Source organism: Peromyscus leucopus, chromosome 7, assembly GCF_004664715.2.
Source record: "Peromyscus leucopus breed LL Stock chromosome 7, UCI_PerLeu_2.1, whole genome shotgun sequence".
Taxonomy (NCBI): Eukaryota; Metazoa; Chordata; class Mammalia; order Rodentia; family Cricetidae; genus Peromyscus; species Peromyscus leucopus.
In genome coordinates, this window is record NC_051069.1 from 111,307,942 (window position 1) to 111,330,007 (window position 22,066).

General features: G+C 48.2%; 2 long non-coding RNA genes across 2 annotated transcripts in view; both read left to right on the forward strand.

Moving 5' to 3' along the window:
* The window catches only part of LOC114707652, a 104,863-nt gene extending 91,975 nt beyond the window's left edge, over positions 1-12,888 (forward strand). Inside the window, exons 4-5 of the long non-coding RNA XR_003736682.2 lie at positions 3,941-3,996; positions 12,287-12,888. This is a non-coding gene — a long non-coding RNA (uncharacterized LOC114707652). The remainder of the gene's footprint in view (positions 1-3,940; positions 3,997-12,286) is intronic.
* Positions 12,889-12,947: 59 nt separating this feature from the next.
* LOC119088380 lies at positions 12,948-15,702 on the forward strand. The gene is made up of 2 exons (XR_005092057.1): positions 12,948-14,241; positions 14,325-15,702. It is a non-coding gene; the product is annotated as an uncharacterized LOC119088380 (long non-coding RNA).
* The last annotated feature ends 6,364 nt before the right edge of the window (positions 15,703-22,066 follow it).

Sequence of the window (22,066 nt, forward strand, 5' to 3'; positions counted from 1 at the left end):
GCATAAAACACAATTTCCAGCAGGCCACATCCCCGCAGGAGGTACCAGTGCATTTAAAGCCTCAGCGATGGGTCTAACCTCAGTGGAAGGAGAAGAGCAGACCCTGGTGCACCAGGACCTTAGCAGTTATGACTCCATCCAGACACAAACCAGACCTGGAAGCCTCCACCTGCTGCACTCATACCACACGCTGCCTTTGTGGTTTTTGCATTCAGAATTTCCAGACCCTGATAATCCTGGGAATTCAATAAAAGCTGAAGCTGCAGCAGACCTCTGTCCCTCTTTCCCAGTGACTGGCAGGTGGGATGCACTCACTCCTCAGATCCTGCTCTTCAGCTTGACTGGAAGGACTTAGTGTTTGATTATTCTCTTACTGTTTGGAAGAAGAGCTGTCACTGGGAATCGCTGACTAATTTTCTCATTGCGAGGCTGACAGTTAATGCCTGGGTCTGTAAATCCTCAGGAGAAAGCCTGACAGGCTACCTGGGTGTCCTGCTCACAGTGGCAGTGTCCATCCTCCTGGCCTAACTTCGATGCTTATGTGCTTTTTGCTGGTTTGTTCTCTGAATAACACATTCTGTAGTATCGAGCCCAGCTTCCTAGACATTGAATCAGAAAGGAATTCTCACAGGAAATCATAGACCAGGTGGAAAATTCTCTTTTTATAACCAGAACAGAGGTCCCAAAGGTAAGAAGAATAAACTAAGATGCTCTGGACTCCCCTGTTCTCTTTGGTACCCTTTGATGGTTCCTCTTCCCCCACATCATCTGGAGTGATCTTCCCAGCAGCCCTCCAAGGGACACACTGTCCCCATTCTACCCAAGAGGAGACAGAGATGCATGCAGCAGGGGAACTACAGAGCTGAGAAGTAAGCTTAAGCATCGCCTGACCCAAAGTCCGAATGTTCTCTCCAAAGCTTATGTTTCAGAAAGATTGCAACTATCAGACAGCAGGTACCTGTCATCACACACAGGGACACAGAGGCAGTGGACAGGCAAAGACAGGAGGACTGTGAGTTTGTGACCAGCCTAGGACAACAACATTTTGTCAAAAAGTGGAGAGTTGGGTGAGAAGCTGGGCAGATAGCTTGTTTGTGAAAATGTTTCTCCACAGCATAAAGACCCAAGTTTAATTCCCAGAAGTCACAGGTATGGTGGCACCTGCTTGTAATCCCAACACTGGGGAGGCTAGGAGCAGAGGTATATGTGAGTAGTGGGGCTTGGTGGTGTTTTTTAGAACATCCAAGCCAGGCTGAGTGTCTCCGTCCCTCCTCAGCAGCCCTGAACTAGGTTACTGCTGATTTTTCTAGGTTGAATCTCTGGTGTCTGGAGCAAGAAGGTGCTGTGGAAGTGAACATTGTCTCTTGGGTCCCAGCCCGTGAAGACTAATTCAGAAGAGCAGCTGGGTTGGGCCAGAGAGCACTAGGGAGGAGCCTCATCCTGGATTCAGTCATCATGCTGATGGGCTACCTCCGGCTTCTGGGTCTGGTGAAAGAACTGCCGAGCCCTGCTTCAGGCTCCTTCCTCTCCAGTCCCTCTAGGGTCAGAAGGATTCTTCAGCTTCGAAATCAAGATTTCACCTCTGGCAAGACACTAAAATAGAAGCAAATCTGTCAGAGAATTTCAGGTCCTGAGAACTGTTACCACCGGCAGAAATGTCAGAAGTCCCTGGAAAGGCAGGACGATAGGGTCTGAGAGCCTTACCTCAGCCCTAAAAGGGGAGAAGGTGTCTGCCCCCCAGGTCACGGGTATCTGGGTAGCTGAAGCAGCACTTCAGGATCTACTTCCAAACTCTCTTGGCATAGTATGTATGAAATGTTCTGGAATCTATGTAGTGTAGTGGATCTATCATAAGCGTGCTACATGTCCACTTCCTTAGCCTGTCTCCACAGTAGGCTTGGAGGGTGTCTCTTACAAAGGTCCCTGGTAATGTGTGACTGAGGAGAGCAACCACCTCAAAGCAGAGTGTGGGGTGGCTGGGCACCAGGTGAGGGGTCTGCCATGGCGGGTATCTTAGTCAGGGTTTCTATTGCTGTGACGGAACACTATGACCAAAGAGCAAGTTAGGGAGGAGGAAAGGGTTTATTAGGCTTGCACTTCAGCATCACTGTTCATCACTGCAGGAAGTCAGGACAGGAACTCAAAACAGGGCAGGATCCCAGAAGCAGGAGCTGATGCAGAGGCCATGGAAGGGTGCTGCTCACTGGCTTGCTCAGCCCACCTTCTTATAGAACTCAGGACCAGCAGCCCAGGGATGGCACCACACACCATGGGCTGTGCCGTCCCCCACTGATCACTAAATGAGAAAATGCCTTCCTTACAGCTGGATCTCAAAGAGACATTTCCTCAGCTGAGGCTCCTTCCTCTGATGACTCTAACTTGTGTCAAGTTGACACACAAAACCACTCAGTACTGAGGGGCTCTTTGATTTCAAAAGGATGCTGGGTCACAGTGAAGCAGGTGCGAGGGGCAAGCTCTCAGCTGCTGGCTACTGGGCTCCAAAATGTCTTCTCAGTGACAGCATCACTGGTTGTCTAGCACTGCCCATTGCTTTTATTCTGGGAGCCTTAACCTGGGCACCCCCAAACTTGAGGCCATCTTCCTGATGCTGCCTCCTGAGCATTGGGATTTACAGGTGTCCCTCAGCACACCCAGCTGTCTTCCCAAGCTTTGATATTGGAAAAAAGCATTTCCAAGAATGTCATGGATCTGTGAAATAATGGACCCCGTGCCTAGAGGCATTACTTAGGAGTGGCTGTTGGAGTGTACAGCACCCCCCAGGACTTGCCTGTCAGAGTTGTTGTAGGAACAACTCACTGTGTTGTTAGGGCTCATTTCTGTGGTGACAAGGACACCCGTGTGAGCTCTCAGCCATGTGACTATGTATGGTAAATGAAAATGGCTATAAACCTTTATTTACCTCATTTCTCCTGCAGCCAAGGAAGGAGACTTAGTTCATTACAAAGTGCTTTGCTGACCTTTTCCCCCACCCCAGGTGCTCAGGTGTCTTTGGGTACCCCCTGAGGACCTCTCAAGTACAGCATGTCCACCCAGTCTAGTTAAACTCTGTGAAGGAGCTGCTTTGTCCCTTTTGCTGTTGTGAGCCCAGCGGAGCAGTAAAGAAGCAGTGCCAGCCACGAACCAAAGGATGCTTTAAGGGAATGCTGGAGATGTTTGTGATGTAGAGACACCCCTTCCAACCTGACAGACTGCTCCCAGGAAAGCTCCTCTGCTTCAGTCTCTGTTTGCAAAACGGAGACAAAACTGTGACCAGAGTCACTTGGTCCAATGTCTCTTCAGCTCAGAAGACACCATTGTTGAGGGTTTTTCCTTCCTCCCCAATTTTTCTTGTAAGTTTCTCTTTCTCAGCCTTCAGCTCTGTAGCTGTCTGTGGAGCCTCTAGGAGGGAGGAGAGACCATGGAATATCATTGACTAGGCTGTGCATTTAGTGCCTTGTCTACAGAGTATCGCACCATTTTCTTTTCTGTCTAGCAATGTGTGAAGGGGCTAGGGGGTGTGGTATGGGGCTGGAAAGGCCAATATCGGAGGCAAACATGGACCCAGGTGCCCCAGCCTCACAGCAGAAACTCTATGTGCTCTCTCTGCCTATGCTTGAAAGGCCTGTGAAAGCATGTTACTCATGCATCTAGTCACACAGGAACTGAGACGCACTCGAGGGGACAGTGATGGTGTTAGATGTGCCCTGTCTCTTTGTCGAAGAACTTGCTCACACTGGGGAGAGCCCTCATGAAGTGCCCTGGCTGGAAGAGCACCCCATCCTCCATCTAACCCTCAGCTTCGCAGCCCAGCATCAGGTCAGGCCAGCAGTAACTCAGGGACCCCTCCATTGGCCATGAAATTCACCTGTGTTCCAAAGCTGCTCTGGCTGAGTGGATAGGATGACAGTGTGGATGACTAATTTCTGGAAATTTCTTACAGAATGAAGAATGTGGCTGTTCCAGGGCGACACTGGAGAGGCTGTGCTGTACCCACAGGTCAGTGGGTTTATTCTGAGCCAGCTGATAGGGTCTGAATTGGTGACAGCTGTATCCTCAAACCAGTCACATAGTGTTTGATTTTGAGACTCAAAGGTGTTGCCAATCCCATTTTAGCAATGGGGAAACTGAGGCATGGGTGGAGCACTGCCCAGCACAGGATGTAGCATTTCCAGGTAATACATCTTCTCTGGAGTATGGAAATGTGTCTTGATGTCCTTGCTGCCCTCTGTGACAAAAAGGCTTTACTTTGAGCAAAGTCTCTGGGATCATTGTCTAAGTAGTCCTTATTTAATGATACCAATATTTATACAAAGACTCATTTTCAATAGGGTTACCAGGGAAGCCGTGTGGCTCCCTTAATGGTATCTCACTTGTGCTTGTTACCTTCCTGTTCCTCCCATGACTCTGCTCAGGCCTAGAGTGCCTCTGTGTGCAGTAAGCTGCCTCCTGTTCCCAGAACTCAGAAGTGTGTGGTGTGTGTGTGTGTGTGTGTGTGTGTGTGTGTGGTGTTCATGTGTGCACATGTGTGTTGGAGACCAGAGATCATTCTCAGGTGTTATTCCTCAGGAGCCATCCATCTTATTTTTTGAAAGAGGGTCTCCTCCTGAACCTGGAACTCACTGGCTGAGCTAGAGTTGCTGTTGAGAAAGTCCCCGGAACCTCGTATCTCCCTCCCCTCAACATCTGTAATACAGCTGAGGGCCTTGCATGAAGCACTTTCCTGAGTGAGCCGTTTCCCCTTAAACACACTGCTGAGGTGATGTCGATAGCTCAGGGCTGCAGTGGTCCTCAGCTGCTGCTGCTACAGTAATATCCCAGTGACGCCCAATCAAGGTCTGCGAGGCCAGTGGTCCCCGTGCCCAGAGCAATGTGAACTTGAGACTTGACCTTCGCTTTGGCTGCTAATTTTCCTCAGTAGTGGCTGGCAGTGTGCCAGCACGTCTGAAGTGATCCAGTGACATTGCTGACACCGCTGGAGTGAGTCTGTGTTTCCACTGTCGTCCCAGCTCAGGGATTCGGGTGGGAGAGGTGGGGACTCCCTCATTCATTCTCAGAAACTGTCGGAGCACTGGTTGTGGCTATTGGTAACTTATTCTGTCCTAGAGTAGGATTTTTCTTGCTGATCTGTAATTGCTCCATCCATTAAACATTTGTCTCCCTCTGTGACTATACTGATGGCTGCACTTTTACAAAGAGAATTTCCTAGGAGAAATACTGGACAGATTGCAAACCCGTCATGACGAAAGTCTCGAGACCTTTCAAGAGAAGCCTCACAGGGCTCCACAGCTGAACTGTGGGAAGGAAGCAGGACTTTGGAGGAGAGAAAGTGGGTCTGATGAAGATAGATGCCTGGGCAGGCAGCTCAGGTCTTGATGCTGGTTCCAACCCCCACCCCACCCCAACTGAAACTTCTTGTCTTCCATGAGAAAAACTGCTCCTTCCAGCTTCTTCTTTCTGTATTTTATCTGAAAATGGAACATTTGGTACTGTGAAAATGGAATTGCCTAGAGCCCCCACAGGAAAGGACAACAGCTCATGTGCCCTGGGCTTGGAGCCTTCCAGAAGGTCTGGGACTCCCCTGGAAGTTCTGATGGGACAGGCAGGGAAGGGAAGCTGTAGGTCCTTGTGGTCAGCATGGTTACAAGGAATTGTCTCAGCTGTGAACAGTTTTATCTGTGGTACATGTCCGCCCTCCCTTTGCTGATGTCTCCCTGGGCTGGTGAAGGGATGTACACGGACAGCAGCCCTCTTTATCCAGGGAGCGTGTCCCAGCATAGTCTGTCTTGCAGGGATTCCAGGGTGGCGGGAGGTAGCTCCAGGGGAAGTAGCTTCTTGCAAATTTCAAGAAAGCACATTTCCCCTGCATGTTTCTTGGTCCTTAAAACAGCAGCAAACATGGTTCAGGGAGACAAGGAGCCCACAGCTCCTCAGGGAACCTTCATCCCACAGTTCCTCGGTGTTGACAGATTCCTGTGGGGCTTTCACTTCCTCTTGTTATCGGCCCTTTAGAAGCCCAGGATGGAGAGGAGAACAGTGCTGGAAGAGAGGGCAGGGGCAGGGGCAGAAAAGCAGAATTTCAACAACAAAGTAAAAGGAAGTCAGGACATTTTAAAATTGCCATATTTGAATTATTTTAATAGAGAACACTAAACACTGTCTCTTACTTGGCCCCTAGAACACCAAAGACATGGAGCACAGCCAACACTGACTGGGCTAAAAAGAGAAAGGAGGACACACACACAAACACACACACACACACACACACACACACACACACACACACACGCTCACACACACGCTCACACGCACGCATGTACATGTATGCATGCACATACACACACGCATGTACAAACGCACATACATAAGACACCAAATTTGAAGTGTGGAAAAGAAGGCATCATAAGCTCAAACTCCAGTAGCATGCACGCATAAAGCAAATTTGTTGACAGTAAATTGGCCACATGACACAAAGCAGTGTTCTCCCAAAGCCCTACTTATTATTCTGCTCCTAAACCTAATTTCCCTCTGCTCCCCCAACCAAAGCTGCACCCAGATCCCTAGATCCATCACAGAACAGCTATGCCTCCTCCCAAGATGAATTATGAGCCAGGGCCATGTGTCTGGCCTGCAGTGTGATTGATCTTCCTGGAGGAAATGTGCAGGGATGCTAATGGGAAGTTAATGTTGTCTCTTTTCCAGTGAACAAAGTTCAGAGACATTTGCAGTTTGCTAGGTAGACAAGGCTTGCTCCAGCCATGCTGGGGAAACTGTCTTCTCAGCGCAGACTCATGACAAGGCAATGCAGAAGCAGCCTTCAGTGGGCCTCCCCGGGCCGCCGAGGCCAGACAGTCACAACTGCTAATTCTGCAAATAGCCTGATTCCATCATGTTTTAATTAGCATGGTATTGCTGACTGATTTTACTCAACAGATTGGCAAGTAAAAACTAGGCTATGATGTGTGTGTGTGTGTGTGTGTGTGTGTGTGTGTTGTGTGTGTGTGTGTTCGTGTGTTCGTGTTCTGATCATTATGGTATGTTAGGTACTGGGGTTGTCTAATTTTACCCCTCCCCTCTTTTTTTAAATATATACCCTCATCCTATCCACCCCCCCAAAACAGCCTAAGTATAATATTCATCAAAACAATAACAGGAACCTGGAGATGTAGCACAGTTGGTAGAGTCCTTGCCTAGTATGCACAAGTGCTGCATAAACATAGTGTTAGGATGGATGCTTGTAATCCCAGCACTTAAGAGCTGGAGGCAGAAGGATCAGAGGTTCAAGACCATCCTCAGCTACATAATAAGTTGGAGGAAAGCCTGAGATACACGAGACTCTGTCTTAAAATATATACAATAAGGGGAACATGAGGTTGGCCTTTTTGCGGGAGACATAGCTGCACCTTGGAATAAGGAAATGCTAGATGAAACTGATAATTCGGGAAGCCCACCCATGCTCCATAGCAGCCATGTGTGATGATATATTGTGCACCCTAATAAAATTTGCCTGAAGTTCAGAAGACAGAACAAGCTACTAGATTAAACATAGAGGTCAGGCAGTGGTGGCACACACCTTTAATCCTAGCACTCCAGAGGCAGAGATCCATCTGGATCTCTGTGAGTTCAAAGCCACCCTGGATTACATGAAATTGACTCAGTCTAGGAGAGAAACAGAGCCAGGCAGTGGTGGCACAAATGTTTAATCCCAATAGTTGGGAGTCACACACCTTTAATCCCAGTACTTGAGATCTCACACTTTTAATCCCAGTATTTGGGAAGCACACACGCCATTAATCCCAGCACTAGGAAGGAAGTGATGGCTGGGCAGAGAAAGGTATATAAGGCATGAAGAGACAGGAACTAGAGCTTTTCAAGCTGAGGAGTCCTAGAGGTAAGACATGGCAGGACTTGTTCCTTTGTCTCTCTGATCTTCAGGCAAATTTTTTTAGGGTGCACAATATATCACCACAGCCATGACATCACATCAAGATGCATGTTGCAGTTTAGTGGCCTAGAGCCAGCAGATCGGGGCTCAAGCCTCGGTCTGTGGCATCTGCTATCTGCAGCTGTGACTAAGCTGATTACCATGCCACGCCTCTGTTTCCTTGGGTGAGAAACTGGTAAAAAGTAGTGTCTCTAGTTGAAACTAAATGAGAAAATTAATTGGGGGCCAGCACGATGGCTCGGCAGCGATGCACTTTCTCCAGAACCCGTGTGGTAGAAGGGGAGAACCAAGTGTCACAAGTGGTCCTTTGAGCTCCACACAAGCTACCTGGCATGCACACCTCCCTCCACACCCCACACACAATAAATAAATAAATGGTCTTTCTCGTTGTTTTAAAGGAAAGATAACAAATATGATGTGGAGTCTGGTGATAAGGACATCATGTGGTTTCAACTCGTGATGGGACTTTGTTTTTGAGGAGCTCTATCAGGATCCGGGAGAGGAAGGAGGGAGGAGGGAGAGTAGCTTGGGGGCTGAGGGCAACAGACAGCACCTCCTTGTAGCAAAATAATTCTGTCTCCAGGGCAAGGTAGAAAATCTTGTCCTGAAACACCAGATAGGTTCAGTGTTCTAACTCAAGGCCACCAGAAAGATGCTGAGCATTCACACCATATACATAATCAGCTGTGTCACAGGGGGTGGTTCCAGATCTATGCATGAATGCCATACATTAAAAGCATTCCCTCACATGCTGGAGTCACATGGACAGGCTCTATGGGATGTTCAGACACAAGCCACCTGTCCACAGTGAGACAATGGGGCCACTTCACCTGCTTAGCCTGAGTTGGAAGCCAGGTGCTATATGATGGATTTCCTTCCACATCCCATGTAGCAGCATCTCCATGAATGCTGTGGAAAGACTAGAAGGCAGGTGGATGAGGATTAGAAAACAAGCTGTGGTACCAAGCAGGGGATTCCATAGCCACAAAGTCCCAATAGCCATTACAAGAAGGCACTACTGTGTTGGTAGAAGAGTGCTAGGTACCTCAGCTAAACCTTTTCTTATTTCATTTATTTATTCATTCATTCATTCATTCATTCGTTTATTTTGAGACAGGGTCTTGCCCTGTATCCCAGGATAACCTGAAACTCAAGACCCCCTTGCCTTGGGTTGACTAACCTGCTCAGGGTCACAGTAGCTGATGAAGGACCCGGAGCTGGGGTAGAATCACAGGTGCTGACTTCCCTTGCAGTGCCTCCTTGGGACCAGTGAAGTCTGCCAGGGTAATGCAGAAGACTACATCACGGTGAGAAGTAAGGTAGACAGGCCTCCGCATTGCTGTGTCTCTGTAATTAACAGAAAAGAGAGTAGAGTCCCCTTTGAAGATCCTCAAAGACATGCCTATGTGGAGTTTCACCATGTTCTCAGTTTCCAGATCCATGAAATTGTGAGCTAACCTTCACCTGATGTTGGCTGAGTGCATGCCAGCAGCATTCTGCATGGCTAACATGTCTCAACAACTAAATCCTTGCAGATGTCATATGCAGGGGGTCTATAGTGTGACCATTTTATAAACAAGCCACGTCAAGGCCAGAGAGGAAACATAATGCTCAAAGTCAGAGGCAGAAGGCAGCTTCCCTGGGATTTGCTTTGATGTTTGTTTCTTTGTGAACAAACAAGGGTCTCATGCAGCCCAAGCTGGCCTCAGACTCAACTGTGTGGCTGAAGATAGCCTTGAACTTGATTCCCTAGTACCTCTGCCTCCTGGTACCAGGATTATAAGCACACACCACCACACCCAGAGCTTTCTGGATGCTGGGAAAGCACTCTACCAACTGAGCTAGCCTCCCAGACTCTCCTCTGGGGATAAGTCCAGGTTCAAATCCCAGACCTTAACAGCACTGGGCCGTGGACAAGAGGAACTGCATTCTATGGGACCTGGACATGCCCCTCCCCCATCTGGTGATGGCAGAAGCCATCTTTCTACAGCCCATGTTAAAGAATCTGCCTAGAAAGGCCCAAGATAGCCCCATTTTAAGCCTTCATTGGCGTGTCTAGCTGATGGCTGTGTGGGGCTGCTAGAAGAAGGTTGGAGATCACCAAGAACCTTGGCATTCCTCTTCACAAAACAATGGCCTTGGCAGATGTCCAACACTATGGTTGACTCTAGGTCCATTTAGTGAAAAACGTATGAATTTAAAAAGAAAGAAAGAAAAAGACAGGGCAGGGTGGGACCAGAGCAGGAGAGAGATCCTGACAAAAGTCTTACTGCCCTTCTTCCATCATCGACTTGACCAGCCGGGGACACACAGCTGATAGGACAGGATTAGGCACAATTGCTTTGTTACACACAAGCACAGCATGATGTGAACTCCAGAAAAGGCATTTGGCAGGATTAACCTGCTGAGAATAAAGATGTAGCAGACAGGGCCTGAATTAATGGACTGGTATGACCAAAGTGGGGAAATCTATTTGCATGCAATATTAACCGTAGTAATAAACTTCAGGCTGGGCTCCAACAGCCTGGTAGCCTCTTTGAACCACGGCTTTGTTCTTGCACACCCCATCTTGGTGGCATCTGCCAAGATGTTTGAGTGCAAACTGGCTGCCTTCAGTTTATTTTTGTTACTGTCTTCAAGTAGCCACTGTGCTCAGTGCCTGGTACAGCACTGGCCCTTTACTGACCCTTAATGCCTCAAAACTCAGGTGCCAAGGTCCCACTTACAGGATTATTTACCTATGAAAAAGCAATGAAGAAATGCAGGTTAGACACATGTAGAAAATATTTACCTGGGGCTGGCTGGAGAGATGGCTCAGTGGTTAAGAGCCCTGGCTGTTCTTCCAGAGGATCCAGATTCAATTCCCATTACCCACACAGCAGCTAACAGTTATCTAGCTCCAGTTCTAGGGAATCTGACACCCTCTTCTGGCCTCTACAGGCACTGCACACACATAGTGCATAGACACACATGCAGGCAAAACACATAAAATACAAAATATAAAATTTAAAAAGAAAATGCCTACCTGACCCAGGCTGTTGACCTGACTTGTGTATTCTTATTCCTTGAGAGTCTGTATGGGACTAACACGAGCAAGCAAGACTCCAGTGATGTGACATTTCAGGAGGTACCAGGGTCTGGCTCATTCTCAGAACAAGGTGAACACATGAGAACTCATGCATTGCCCTTCATACTACCCTACTGCAGGTTACCATAGGAAGAGTGCAACTATACCCATTCAAAATCAACACACTTCCAACAGGCAGCTGAGTATTGGTATAGTCCCAGGGATGGAACAATAGAGGAGAAGAATTAAGCAGGGGAGGACCTCTGAGGGGCCCTGTAAAACACATCTCAGATCATTCTACCCAAAGAGCAAGAGAGCCTGGTAGTTATCTACCAGCTCCCTACTGTTCCTGGCTGGTAGCCGTCCTTGGAGGATAATTTCCTGACACACATTCTAGACATACTCCCCAAAGAAGTAACTAGACCCAGGGTAACAGCCTGTGTGCAGGATTGCTGAGGCCACTGGGATATAAAGATGTGAGTCAGGGTGTGAGTGGCACCCACTGAGGTTTCCAGGTTCTTCTGTGCTGCAACAAAGAACTGGAACTGGAACACTGAGTGAGGATAGAAATATAAGGAAGAGAAAGATGGCCCCAAGAACAGAAGTGAGCTACAAAGCTGGACAGGCCTGAGACTCAAAAGCCCCAAGCTCTCAGCATCATGACCCTTTATAGGCCATTTACGTAGCCCCTGCCTTCCCCTGCATTTGGAGGTGGGCTTTTCTGTTACATTCTGTTTTGTTGCAGGTAGCCATAGTGAAAAAGGGATTTTCTCTGCCAGCTAGTGCACAAGTACGTGTGTGCATGTGCGCACGTGCGTGCAGTTCAGAAGTCAACCCTGGGTGCTGGTTCTCAGGACACCGTTCTCCTTGTTTTTTGAGGAAGGGTCTCTGACTGACCTGGAACTCACGGAGGAGGATAGGCTGACTAGCCCACAAGGCTTAGGGGTCCATCTGTCTCTGCCTTCTCCATGTTGCTATGCACCAGTCTGGCTTTTATGTGGATTCTAGGAATCTAACTCACTACAGATGTCTCCGCAACCCCTCTCTTTCATGAGGACTACTTGATGACTATCTCAGCTTTTGTTGGTTGGTCTGACAGTTGCTCTTGGCATGTGTGGATGGCTCCTGAGGAATGACACAAAAGGTTGAACACACACACACACACACACACACACACACACACACACACACACACACACGGAAAAGTCTCTGCAGTAGGAGTCAGGGCAAGCACCCTGGTCCTACTGCACTGTCATCCTGTCTGTACTTCTTCCCAGCAGGCACCCTTGAGTCATCAACTATCTACTGTCGCCAGCGCCTCCCAGCAGCAGCTCAGGTACTGCAGAGTCGACCCCTCCTCCATCGGCCACTCCAGAGACCTCTGGCATGGTGTAGTGGGACAGCTGGTGTTGTGAATCAGGCCGTTGCCAATCAGAGAACGGCTACTTCACAACACCAGGGTCACACTGCACTGCAGGCATCGAGCATCCGGACACTTGAGCACCTGGACACAGCCTGTAAGACAACCTCCCCACTCCCGGGTCATTCCAGGGCTCCTCCAGCTGGCTCCGGCCCCACGTGGTGACTCTCCAACTCCTGCTCAGAAGGGGCCGCGGAAGCTGCTGTTTATTGCAACACAAATAGCTCAACTTCAGAAGAGCACACCACTCCAGGCAGCATTAGCTTCCCACAAAGGCAGCTGCGCAGACAGGTCTCCCAGGCCCTTAGAAAGGCTGAGCACTCTCAACTGAATGTCTCCTCAGAGAGGCTGGAAGCACGTGGAGACAATAGAACCAGGTCCTTTTTGTCCTTTTTTGTTTTCTTTCTTTTTTATTTTTCTGTTACTCCTTTTTTAAAAATTGTGTATGTGTAGGTGTGAGTGTGTGTGTGTGTGTGTGTGTGTGTGTGTGTGTGTGTGTGAGCCAAAGGTATCTTCCTCAATTGCTCTTTTTAAAATGTTATTATTTATTTGTGTGCATGTGCCTATGTGAGTTTATGTGTACTACATGTGTGCGAGTGAGCAGGAAGTCTAGAAGATGATGTCAAATCTCCTAAAACTAGAGCTATAGGGGTTATGAGCAGCCATGTGGGTTCTGGAAACTGAACACAGTCCTGTGCAAGAGCAGCAAGCATTCTTAAACTCCAGATGGTTAACTCCACAGCTCCATTTTATTTGTTTGTTTGTTTGTTTATTGTGTGTGTGTGTGTGTGTGTGTGTGTATGCTCGTTCACACATGTACATGTTGATGCTATAACATGCACATGCAAAGCAGTGGTTCTCAACCTGTGGGTCTCAACCCTTTCTGGGGATCAAACTACCTTTTCACAGGAGCCTTCTAAGACCATTGGGGAAACACCAATATTTACATTACGATTCATAACAGAGGAAAATTACAGTTATGAAGTAGTTACGAAATGATTTTATAGTTAGGGATCACCACGGCATGAGGGACTGTGTTCAAGGTTCACAGCACTAGGAAGGTTGAGAACCACTGAGGTAGAGGTCAGAGGACAACTTTCAAGAGTTGGTTCTCCCCTTCTGTCACGTGGGGTCCCGGCTTGGCAGCAAGTAACTTCACCTGCTGAGCGATGATCTCACCAGTCCTCCACTTTAGTTTCTTGGCAGAGTGTCTTACTGAGCCTGGAGCTCACGAATTCAGCTAGACTGGCTGGTCACCAAGCCCTGGGGACCCTCTCGACTCTGCCTCCCCAGAAATGGCATTACCGGAGTGTGTCCAGTGGGTACTGGGACCTAATGCTGGTCCTCGTGCCAGCAAGCACTTGACCGACTGAGCTGTCAGCCCAGCCCTTGGTTTTGATATTGGCAGTGGAGGAGGGAGAACCTGGTTAAGGGGTGACTTCACTGTAACCTTCAAAGGGCTCCCCTACAGGGGCAGCCTGTGTTTCGTCCCAAATGGTCCCAGATTCCCTAAGCAGCTGACTCCATCCTGTGAGATTTCCACAGCTCTGCCCTATGTACGTACACAGTTGCCAGCAACACAAAGACCAACAAGGGCCAAGCACTAGGCGTCGCGGGGCACTGAGGTGTCTAAGGCTCCACTTACTTATTTTGGCAAGCGGTTTCCTAGCCCCACCCTTTAGACTTGAAGACCTAAGGTCTCCCAAATTTGAGTATTTTGTGCCTAATAAATCTTACTTGTGACACTGTTTTTCAGAGCCCAGGCAGACTCTCAAGAGCTGTATGGCATCCTTTCTGAAGTACCAAGGGAAAGTAAGGATCTTCCTCTCTGCCTTTGTGTAGGATACAGAGCCAGGACACTCTGATGATCCTTGTACTCTACGCTCTTTGAACAGGGCTTTTGCTGAGGTTCCATGGGGAGCAGAAGTGGACAAGACCAAGCCCTGTGCAAATACTGCCCAGCATGAAGGTCACCCAGACAGATCCTGGGCCACTGCTGTCTCTGTCACCTTAGAGTCTGGAAGAAGAGCCTCTTGCTTCCTACAGTCTCCTGTTCCTCACCCCATTCCTGAGCCCCTAAGGGTAGATGTAGCATTTGTACTAAATTATGTTTGCTTTCTGTGTGAAAGGAGCCCAGTTCTCAGACTTTCCTACCATCTCCTTAGAATACACCAACTATCTGCTCCTGATTCCTGACACCACAAGGCTGAGACCAGCACCATTCATGGCTCGGCCTCTGGGCACAGCTTCAGTATGGGGCATACATGGATCCTTGGCCCCATGCCGCATCAGACTCACAGGGATAGTCTGTCCAGGGTTCCTTCACTGCTTGTCTCTGTGGCCTCCCTACATCCTCTCCAACATCTGTTCCAAACCCATATTTTCTGAATGTTCAAATCATCTTCTCAAGACTACACCTTAAGACCTGCAGTTCCTCCACAGGCTTAGAGCTATCTGCAAGGACTTGGCATCACCCTCCCCCATAGAAGGACTGGTGAGGGGTTCAGATCCTGACTTCCACTTCCAATTCCCTCCCTTTCCATCCATCTCCTCTTTCTCCAAAATCCCTCCTGCCTTCTCCACACCCAGGCCTTTGTTAGGATACTCCTAGCCCATCCTCCCGTGATTGACACCTGATTGATGGTTTATATATTTCAGAGAGATCTAATTCCCCAGTTGAGAAGGACAGGTAGCTACCAGTCCATGGACATGGCAAGATGTAATTCCTGTCCTTTGGAGCATTCATCACCCCGACCCACACCATTGCCCTTCTGCATTCCACTTCAGGATGTGTCTTTGTCTGGAGTGGGCCCAGCTCACTGAGAACTGAGAACAGTAATGCCTGCTAAATGCATGGGTGAGTGTGCCCAGGCTGTGAGCATCCTCCAAGGCCCTCTCGTTTTTTTGTCGAGTCCTGCATCGTTTATTTCCTTTTGACAATGTTGCACCAATAGTCACTTGTAGAGTGGATCTTCCGCCAGGTACTGCCTTGAGCATTTGACCAAATCAGCCTCAGTTTTTCCTATCAGCTGGGTCGTGGAACAACCCGTACAGAAAGTGCCAAGGAGATACCATCCATACCACTGGTCACCAGTGACCCTGCTGTTCAAACCTAGACCCTGACGTCTGTGCCCTGAGCCTCTGTGCCATGATGCTGAGGAGCGGGTCACTCCTAGGGACCTAGCAAAGTCCTCTTTATTCTCAGAATCTTCCATCTTGGGGTCTTTAACCAGGTACCCCTCCCCACTAATAAACATTTGTAAGAGGTTTTAACCTTGTTTGAAAGGCTTCATAATGGGACCTGACTTAAAACCTTATAAAATATAAATGGGGTCACACCCAGAGAAAATGAGGGAATCATATAAGACCCAGAAGAAAGTGGATTTTAATTTGGCGTGATACCAGTAAGTTCTTCTGAGGTTTATGTGTGACCTTCAAACACCAAAGCTGCAAATTCAGATGAGGGCCCCCTCAGAACTCAGTGTTTGGGAGAACACAACTTTGGGCTTTCTTCTCAGTCCTTAACCCCACCAGGGCACCACTCCAAGCCACACAGGTCTACTCACAGTGTGGCTTTTATTCTAATGCGCATTCTGTCTCACTGAGAACAGCAACTGCAGCCCCAGAACATTCCAGACCATCCACTTAGGTGGACTTGATGATACCTATCAGAAGGGAGCAAGACCATACAGCCACTGTTTTCTGTAGCCTTCTCAGCAGCCATTCATTGGAAGTTTAGAATCTCTGCATTGCACATTCTGTGAGGCTTACATTTGCAGCAAGCCACATGGCCCAATGCAGACCACAAAAAGCTGTGGACACAGTGGGCTTCTCTCTCTCTCTCTCTCTCTCTCTCTCTCTCTCTCTCTCTCTCTCTCTCTCTCTCTCTCTCTCACACACACACACACACACACACACACACACACACACACACACACACTCTTTGACACCCAGTGTCTTGACCTTTCAGACTGGCTACCACCTGCTAGCCATGGCCAGTACTTTTGGGAAAAGCTGGATTCAGAAAGGACATTTCCTTGTAATACTGAATACCAAGTAGAACAGTGTTTTTCAAATTGTGTTTCTGGGACTGGCAACCTTATCAGCACCCATGGGAACTTACTGGGTGAGCAACTCACCAGCCCTACCCTGGCTGTGCTGAATGTTGGCCAGCACTCCAAAGAGTTCCAAATCATACTGGTGGCAAGAAGAAGAAAAATCTAGGCATGATGGTGCACACCTTTAACACATCCACACAAAATCACCAAACCCAGCCAGTGAGAACCTGTTGGGAAGGAGGGAGGAAATAAAATGACTTCAGCAGCATGTGACAGTGAAGCTTCCCAGGCCACCATCCTCGGCAGTGTGATATGCTTATGGTTTTCACCGAATATTGAATAACAGTTTAAAACCCGTTTTTCCAAATCTTAGGAGCAAATCTCCAGGTGCCCTGGGCTATGGAGTCCTGACCTCTCCTATGTTCTGAATAAATATGTCCAGGGCATGTTTGATCCCTGCCCCTGGGAGGCCACAGGTACCAATGCAAAGCCTTATCATATCTTCTCATACAGCACATTGCAAAGGTTTCACATTCTCCACTCTGGGCTTGAGGCAACCTCATTCTAAGAAGAGGATCTTGAGAGGTTTACTAACCTCCCCCAGGTGGAAGTGGCTGCCTACCCTTGCAATCATGAACCTGCTGTCTCCAGTGCTTCGCTTGGCCCTGCCTTTCATTTGGCCCCTCTTTCATGAACAAATATGAAGCACAGAAGCCAGAATGTCCAGTGTAGAGCACCTGTGTCCGTGGGATCAGAGAAAAACCACTTATGATCGGCCCCTAACAGAAAACCCTGACCTGAAGACTAGAGACTGGGTGGTGACTGCAATTGAATGCGAACATCTTGTGCCTCTTTGACCTCGGAATGAGTTTCTGTTATCATCCTTGTTATCTCGGTGGTAGTTATCAATAGCCTTTATGCTCACCTTGTGGATGATCTCATACATACAACAGATAAACTGGAGGCAAAGATCTTTCCAGCCCTAATCCACAGCATCTCAGTAGGTACTGACCCAGGCAAGTGTCCCTAAGAAAAGCACAGTAATTTAGATCAAGAGTTCTGACCTTTCTATCATGTGCACTGTGGTGAGACCAGGAGGAAGCTGTGTCCCACTTCCCATCACAACCCGGGAAACTTCACACACTGTTAACAAGGGAAGAGCACGTGGACCTTGAGAACAGAACTGAAGTCTGAGGTCTTCATCATAATTCGGATTTTCAGAGGAAAACTAATCTGACCTGCTGTTCCCTCTATCCCCTAAACAAAAACTCCTGAAGGAGTGTCACACAGAGCTTGAAATGCTATTTTTAAAGACATCAGCATGAAAGGGTTGGGAGAGCACTAAGTGGAAAAGCACTTGATGTGCAGGCATGCAGACCTGAGTTTGGTTCCCCAGCACCACAAGAAAAGGCGGTCGGAGCATCATGTGCTTGTAATCCCAGCAGCTGAGAGGGGAGAAAGGTGGATCTCTGGAGCTTGCTAGGCGGCCAATTGAGTAGCAACATCTTATAGCCAAGGAAGTGGATCAGGATGGCTAAGGAACCTGCCCTGGGCCACACAGCTTGGCCCTTTGTTTCCAGAACCAAAGCTTCTTATGATCCAGGACAAAGGCAGTGGCCCCAGTACCCTGGTAATATTTACCATGTGCTAGACATTTGTACTGTTCCAGACCCCAGAGCACCCTGGGAAGGGAAGCAGCATTGTTTCAGTGTTTATGTAAGGACGAGGGTCAGGACAATGAAAACACTTGCTCAGGGTCCCATAGTTTGGCAGTTGATTATCATGCCCCAAGGAGGTATGCTGCTTGCCTGCCTAAAGGACATTCTGCACACACTTTGTGATCAGCTCCTGCCACTCACCCCAGGCTATGTAGAAGTGACTAATTTCAAAGGTTCCTAACTGTCTCCAACTGGGGCTTGGGGACAGCATGCTGAAAGTGAGAAAAAATAAAAATTAAAGCAACCATCAATCATGCCTTGTTGGAGCAGAGGCTATGTGGGCCCACAGTAGTCACCTGTGATCTCATTTCCTCCCACAGGACCATGAGTCCCCAAGAGCAGGATTCACTGTTACTTTGTTGGGTGCACCCAAAGCCAACACAGTAGAGCTTAGTACACGGTCGGTATTTAGTGCAAGGCTGTTCTATGAACAATCATGGGTTCCTCTGCTGTCCATGCTGGAATGTCGAAAGCCCCCCCAGTGTCCCAGTCTGCCATAGCTAGCTTATTCTCATGGAAGACTCATAGACTGTCTTCATATGTTAGCTCCCCTATCTCATAATCTGGGCACTAAAGCCTTGAGCAGAGGCCTCTAGCAGTGACTCTGTGGCTGTCACAGACAGGCTTGGTAATTAGTTGCATCTTGCTGAACTTATAAAAGACAGGAAGCAACTTCCCTGCTACCTTTTATGAGCCTTGAAAGCCAGCCAGGCTCCTCTGTTACACTCACATGGTACCACACCCTTCAACAGGGTGCACAGCCATCATGGTGTGAAATAAGCCTTGAACCCAGAGTGTGGGGCTCTTCTGTCCCCCATCACCTGGCATATAGCATTTACAGGACATGTGACTTACCATCTCATACGGTGTCTGCTGGGTTTAGCATGTGGAGTGCTTGTGTTCCTCAGTACATAAAACATGGGCACTGCTCATAGTCAAGTGGATGGTACTGCCAGCGTGGGGAAAATACCTCTCTCCATGCAGGCACTGTGAAAGTGGAATGGTGTGATCTAGGACTTAGAGGGGAGGTCTCAACATTGTCACTTGGAGCCAAAATCTTATATAACAGCTAACCCAGCTATTCCATCTGAATTGTTAACTGGATGAAGAAGCCAGAAATCGATGAGCTGGTGGACAATTTCAGGGATGTTATCAAAAGCTTTGACCCTGTCCCTCTGTGCTACCACCCTCCTGTGATCACAGAAAGGATGCTGGCCTTCTAGTCAGCACCTCCATATTTCAAGAGGAATAAAGGGGAGTTGGAGGGGCCAGTAATAAGCCCTCCTTTCACCAAATGATGCCACCTTCCCAGGAACATTCCAACCCAGCAGACTTGGAAATCCCGGGCAGAACTCCATCCCTGGGCCCCAGAACTAGGAACATTGGGGAAAGTTGAGATGCCACTATAAGGAGTAAAAAGCTAAAGCAGCAATCCCTGACACCCTCATTGCTGCCAACCAGCAGCATCTGCGAGAACGCACAACTGATTTTAACATAGCGACTATTTTGTGGGACGTCTTACAAAGGAACAGGTAAAATGTACAGGTCTGGAGAGACAGCTCAGTGCACTTGCTCTCCTGTCAAGGGACCCAGGTTTGATTCTTGGCACCCAGGAGGCATCTTAGAACCATCTGAGTCTGGCTCTAGGGGATATGACGCCCTCTTCTGGCTTCCACAGGTACTGCATGCATGTGGTACAAATATATACATGCACACAAACACTCCTACATTCAAAATAAAAATAAATAGATTTTTTAACTGCCAGGCTGGCATGCCTGGGCCAGGAGTCAGTGGGGGGGGGGGGTGTGAAGAAGATCTAAAGTCTCCACACTCCTTCACAACTAAGTACTGATTTCTCCTGGCTTACTCATCTGACTCTTCATGTTTAACAGGGATAGGACCACATGGTAGGGTGCTCTGAAATTAGACTTTTCTGGTAGTGTGAAAAAAAAATCCAGCTCATGAAATGTTCTTTGCAGAACTGTGCATTGTGGCTGCACATGCCCTTGTATAAGGTGTTGTTTGCCAGGTCCCTTGGTATTAATCATTCTGATATTAATAAAGAAAAAATGGGAGAAGTTGACCCAGGTCAACTTACAGCTAAATCTTGGGTCCAGTAGCTCCCTTCTGAGACTATAGCAAAGAGACTTCCGAAAGGGTCTGAATATGAGCCAAGTTGCCTTCCTTGTGGAGGGCTCAGTGTACCTGTCCACTAACAGATGCCCATTCCCCCAAAGTTTTCACCAACCTGAGAAGTGGGTCACAGGGGAGCAGATCCATCTGCTGGCAATTTAACCTAGCTGACTGCCCTACTGAGGTCAGAAGGAAGCACTTGCACAGGCCTGCGGCAAGGCTAGCCCTGGAGCCTAGGCCTCAGAACCAGAGGTTAGCCCCAGGATCTCAGGCTTGGAGGCATGGTGGCCATAGAGTAGGCCATGGGTCTCAAAGGTCCCTGGTGTGTTAGGCACCCTGGGCATACAGCTTTGATTCCAACTCAACATAATGTTGCCACTTTAGCTGTGTGGCCTCTGGCTTCTCACCAAGCTGTTTTCTAGTACCAGGAGACAGAAGAAGTTGAGCATAAGGATTTCTCCTCTTTCCAATTGTTGACTGAATTGTGTCCCCCTAAGAGTATATGATGAAGCTCTGAGCCCTTGAATAGGACCTTTAAAGAAGAAACTTAATACTAAATTAGGTCATAAGGGTAGGGCCTTAATCCAATACAACCAGTGACCTCTATATAAATAGAGAGTCGAGTAAAAGCCTTATAAGGACACAGCAGGAGTGTGCCAGTCTACAAGAAGGAGAGGCCCTGGGAGAGAGCAAACCCACAGAAACACCTAAGAAATACCTGCTGCTTTCGCTAACCTGTTGGATTGTGTTATGAAAGCCCTGGGCCATGGGGTACTCATAGCTGCTACTTCTCCCAAAACCTGAGTCATACCACACACCCTGAAACTGAAGTCAGATTCTTTCCATAAATCTCAAATGCACACATGGCATGGGCAATAGACACCCTGCCATCATCCCAGCCACCTCTGAGTTCCTGAGACATGTGCCACAGTCTCATCCCAGCCTTCCTAAGCCCTGTGCCTGTACCCAAGAGCCAGCGCAGCTTGGGGGCAAGCCCTGTCATCCAGGAAGTGCCTGGGAGCTAATGCCTCTCTCCTTCACCCTCTCCTACAACCCCAGTCACCTTCCACCATGGAGGAGGGGGTGGCGGTCACCCCATACTCAGCACAGCTCCCGGGCTTTCTCCTGCAGATGGAGTCTCATTGCCCATGATGCCCCTGAAAGGTTCATCCATTCCTTGCTTACCCCAGACTTGTGATTCCCGGATTGTTCTCTCAGATAAACTGCGGTCAGAGTCTGCTTTGAGGGATCCAAACAGGAGACAGTTGTGTAGTTCCTGGTTTGGTTTGTTGCTTTTTCCCATTTTGCCTTATTTTACATTTATTTATTTGTGGGGTGAGCACAGGCCAGGACACATTTGTGAAGGACAGAGGACAACTCACAGAAGCTGGTTCTCTCCTTCCACCATGTGGGTCCCAGGATCCAACTCAAGCTGCCAGGCTCAGTGCCAAGCATCTCGCTGGCACTCCCACCCCCTTTTGCTTTTGTTGTCTTTTTTAAATAGATTTGGGTTTTGGGGTTTTTTTGTTTTGTTTTGGTTTTTGTTTCTTTTTTTGTTTGTTTGTTTGTTTTGTTTTGTTTTGTTTTTTAAGAGAAGTTTGGGGCTGACAGCAAAACTGGGTGAAAGGAGCAGAAATTTACTCACACTCAATGCCTCCACTATTGTCAGTATCTCTGACCAGAGTGACACATTTACTATAAGTGATGAGCCTACACAGATACATCATT